This window comes from Pteronotus mesoamericanus, unplaced genomic scaffold (assembly GCF_021234165.1).
Source record: "Pteronotus mesoamericanus isolate MK-2021 breed Mesoamerican mustached bat unplaced genomic scaffold, CSHL_Meso_final contig_74, whole genome shotgun sequence".
Taxonomy (NCBI): domain Eukaryota; kingdom Metazoa; phylum Chordata; class Mammalia; order Chiroptera; family Mormoopidae; genus Pteronotus; species Pteronotus mesoamericanus.
The window spans coordinates 3638211-3643347 of NW_026555247.1; the positions used below are offsets into that span (position 1 = coordinate 3638211).

At 33.1% G+C, this 5137-nt stretch overlaps 1 pseudogene; it reads right to left on the reverse strand.

Moving 5' to 3' along the window:
• Positions 1-1746: 1746 nt before the first annotated feature.
• Positions 1747-3604, reverse strand: LOC129078805 (translationally-controlled tumor protein-like; annotated as a pseudogene).
• Between the last annotated feature and the right edge of the window lie 1533 nt (positions 3605-5137).

A 5137-nucleotide genomic window follows, 5' to 3' on the forward strand; every position in this document is an offset into this window, starting at 1 on the left:
AACAACCAGCTTCATGTCTAACCATTAATGATCGGTAATAAAAGTGACAGTGTTTGTTCAAGGGGGTGGGGGAAGTTGTTTCTTACTGAGGAGAACACAACACAATTTAGTTAAAAGCCATTCATCTATGCAGTGATGGTGCCAACTTCACCTAATTCAAAATAAATGAATCTGGGGTTAAGCTATGCTTGTTGTGGTTAAAAACAACCTATTTCAACATTTCAAGACTCTGAATTTTGAACTGAAATAACACAAAGGTAAAGAAAACAAAATATGAAAGCATTGCTAGAGATTTCTATGTTTTCATCATTAACTAGAAATAATGTGAGCACTTAGGATCACTCACTAAGCTTTAAATCGCTATTTTCTAGACATGAAGATTGAGCTCTGTTAAATAGCTAAATAATTTTAAAAGTTATCAAGAAGCCATTTCACCATTTAAATAAGTAACAATTAGTAGGAAGGCTGAGCTCTGAGCAACTGTGATATGCACAGGAAAATTAACTTTATTGGTTGCAGAAAATACTCAAACTAAATATTTATTCATGGTTCCTTGAATTTCCACAAATATTTGTTTAAAAGTGTTTGTGGGAACATAGTACTATACTATGGTATTTTTTAAAAAGTCAAATGTTTTTAAAAGATTTAGTAAGCACCCTGTCCACATAAATTAGTATTTCATTTAAGTTAGGTAACCTAATCTAAATATAATCAGATTTGGAGGAAATTTAATTTTGAGGCAAGAAAATTACCATAGATGGTTTAAAATTTCTCAAATCAGTGGAAAACTCACCAAAGAGAATATATCATTAAATAGCTATATACATGTTCCCATAACACAACATTATCCTTTTGCTAAAATTACCAGCAAGGGTTCAAATACAGCCAGCTCAAAAGTTTGAGCGGTAAAAGTAAAATAACCACAACTGACCATACATTTTTCTATATAAAGGCAAGTCAACCCACAATAGGGAAATTTTGAGGCATCATTTAACCAGAAAAAAATATAATAGCCTGAACTGAAACAGAAAACTAAATTGCTACTGCATTCATTTGATGGAATTGATGATACTCTAGCAAAGCGGTATCTTGAAATTGCTTTTTTCACCACCTTGACTCATAACCTACCATGGTGCTAATATACTAATAGTTAGAGTTAAGTCTTCAAATAGTAGCTTGACAAATGTGAAAACTTCAGAGAACTATTCAATGGGGTAAAAAACTGGCCTTTACACTGAAGATAACTCACTTAGCCTCTCAACGTTGCAGTTTTGTCATCTGTAAAATGAGGCAGTTGAATTACATGATTTTAAAACATCCCACCAATTTGGTGATTTAAAATAATATTTCAGTCTATTCAAATATTTATCTATCTCATTAAACAAATGCTTTCTAGAATAAAAATTAAATCAATTAACAAATATTTATTGAACTCTTAGTAAGAACAGAGTATTAACTATGTTAATTGCTTAGGGGAAATGCTCCAATACAACCCAATGCAATCCAAAAGGATGCTGTGGTTCCTATTTTATTTTATTTTACTTTATTTAGTTTAAATGCATTTTATTTTTAGATAACCTACATGTCATATTCATTCTTAACAACAATGCCTCCACTCCAAATAAATCAAGGTCAAAATAAATGAAGAGGTCAAGATAACATCAGTCTCATTTGCCCTAGTCCTGCTGTGTGAATGAAAAGCAGCAGCCAGTTATAACAGGTAATAGATCCAAATTGCCAAATTTGTTAACATTCTTCCATTTCTAAACCATCTCTAGAGAGAATCATATATGGGGCCACACCATCCTCAACATAGTCCCACAGAGCAACCATGCCATCCGGATGCACGTTTTCACCAATCCAGAACTGGCAGGTTTTGAAATTAACAAGAATGTGTTTGATTTGTTCTGCAGCCTTTGTCATAAAAGATGTTACTCTTTCTGGTCTCTGTTCTTCATTTCCCTTTGATTGATTTCATGTAGTCTTTTACATACTTCTAGGCTTCTTTTCTGAAGCTGGTTTCCTGCAAACGATGGTTCATGACAAAGTCAACACTGGGGATTACAGTGCTTTGCATACCTTCTCTCTCTGGGCCTTCAGCAGATGCATTTCTACCAATAAGTGAGTCATTGATGTTCCCCTCTACCTCCAAGCACAGCTCATTTCTGGATCCCCCAGATCTTGTAGACATCAGAGAACATCTCATTTTGGCTGATGAGGTCTGGTAGATGATCATGATGGTGGCTGGAAGGGGATGACAGTGGCACTAGCTTAGCAGGAGCCCAAAGCTCAGAGGGGACTCAGGGCAGCCTGCAGCCTGAGCAGTGCTGGCAGGGAGGGCGGGGAAGGAGAGCAGGGTTTCAATTTTAAAAGTGTGTGTATAAGTGTAGGAGGAGGGGTCAAGACCTGTAATTCTTATTTGTTTACATTCTGTAAGAAATTGAAATGATACACCATATAAGAAACTTTATTTTATAAATAAAATGTACTATAATGGCTCTCTATGCTGTTGGTTTATACAATATATGAACATAATTTTAAACTGTTCCTATCATGTTTTAAAATGTTTCTTAAAATTTTAATGAGATTTTATTGTCTAATTTTAAAAATCCAGTCACTCTATAGCTCAAGTAAAAATTAAATGTTTGTGATGATCCATATCTAGTGGTATAAGAAATATTTACTAATAATTTGATTAAAGAAGATAAAGGGGGTCAAATTTATGGTAACAGGGCCCAGCCAGGTAATTCAGTAGGTTAGATCATTGCCATAATGTGCCAAGGATCATCCCAGTCAGGGCACATACAAGAATCAACCAATAAATACATAAATAAGTAGAAAACATATCAATATTTCTCTCTCTCTTTCTTTCTTCTTCTCTCTCTCTCAAATCAACCAATAAAAAAATTTTAAACATATATGGTAATGAAAGGAAACCAGACTTTTAGTGGTGAACACACAATGCAGTATACAGATGATGTACTATAGAATAAATAGTACACTTGAAACATATAATGTTATTAACCAATGTCATCTTAATAACTTTAATTTAAAAAAGAATTTATATTGCTTAAAATAAAATGTCAACACAGAAGACAATTAGTTACACTAAGAAATATGTATTTTCAGCCCTGGCTAGGCAGTTCAGTAGATTGGGGCATTGTCCTGTACACCAAAAGGCTGTGGGTTTGATCCCAGGTCAGGGCACATACCTAGGTGGCTGGCTTGATCCTCTAGTCAGGACCTGTGTGGGAGGCAAATGATCGATGCCTCTCTCTTCCCCCCTCTTTTTCCCATCCCCCCTCTCCTTTCCTCTCTCTCTGAAATCAGTAAACATATCCTCAGGTAAGGATTTTTTTTAAATGTGTTTTCAAATAAAATTACAGATATAAAATATAAATTCTATGTTTCTTCTATAATTAGAAGCATAAAGGTGTATATGTTTTTGCTTTTTTATTTTAGCCTTTGAATTTGTCCATATTTACAAGTTTTAAGTTATGATTTCATCTGAGTCATGGCCAAAGATTTAGGACAGTTCTGCTATTAATGGAATTTGTTGACCCATCTCTATTTATACTCACCAAACCCAGGTTTGTTTCCACATGACTGGTCTCCAAAAGGATGAAGGCAGTGGGAAACTTTGCAAACTACAGCATAATGGAATGACTTACTAAGTGGAATGCACACTGCATAAAAGAAGTACAATATGAATACACATGTGAATCAATTCACTTATCTAGCAACTCAGTTGTGGAATAAGATAACCCATAAAGGTATATTTTCCAGATTATGTTAAAATTTAATTTAAACCTTTCCCTATTAGCCCTTCTTTATGTTTCAGGGTAATCTTTATAAATGCACATATCATAATATATATGAATATATGAATAATATATTTAAAATAATATAATGCTCTCAAGGCATTGCACTACACTGAAGAGCCCAAACAGAAGCACCCTTAATTTATGTATCTGCATTTATATGTTTCTATCTATTCCTTTGCTGTCAAGTTAGCCACTATTTTCTTAATTCTTTAGACTAATTATTAACTCTACCAACTTCTGAAATGTTAGTGCCAAATGCAGAAACAGACTCTAGGTGAAAGCTTAGAGACCCTGTAGAGTTAAATACATAAAACTTTAATGCATGAACTTTGTGTTAACTATTTACTAAGAGTTTCTGCCTCTATTCTTTCTGGGAATTGTGACTATATTTCATAGTTGGGTTACTTTAAACCTAATTACTAGATACTATATTACTATTATTTGTATATGTTTGATACTTTTAGTCAAGTTGTATCTTTTAAGTCTCATCTCAAATTTTGGGCCTTTTCATCCTTTACATTTGTTGGCATTAAAAACAACTGATCCAAAATAAATAAATAATTTATTTTTAAAACTGATGCATAGAGTATGATGTAAAATTATTGGAAAGCCTTACTGAAGTATTTTTAGAGTAGTAGGAGAGCATTGTGGAAACACAGATAACTATTCATTATGATTACAGTTTTTCTTTTTTTAATTTTTTAAAACTTTAGTTTTTATTGTTAATTATTGTTATTGTTATTCTATTACATTTGTCAGACATGATTACAGTTTTTCTAACTTGAAAGTACTCATTAAAATTACTGGCCATTCCTGCCTGTTGTGGCTCAGTTGGTTGGAGCATCATCTGGTAACCAAAGAGCTGAAGATTCTAATCCTGCTCAGGGCACATTCTTAGATTATGGGCCTGATCCCCAATATGGGTGCATAAGGGAGACAACCAATAAATGCTTCTCTCTCATGTCAATGTTTCTCTCTCTCTCCCTTCCTCTCTCTCTAAAAGCAATAAAAAAAAAGTCCTCAGGTAAGGATTTAAAAAAACAGATTACTGGCCAATTGTAGAGAAAATTACAAATATTTCCATCATTTTCTATTCTTAGATCACTGACAATAAGAAAAAAAATTATTCAATTCTATTTAAATCAAAAGCATTTAACAACTATAATATTCCAATGAAATACTTCAGAGTAATATGTTACCACTATTGCATTTTTATGAGCATTTATTTTTAAGTTCAGAACTATAGGTAAGCCAAATCAACCAAATCAAACATTAACTAATTTCTTAAATCTTGTCCAAATGTACCTTGCCAT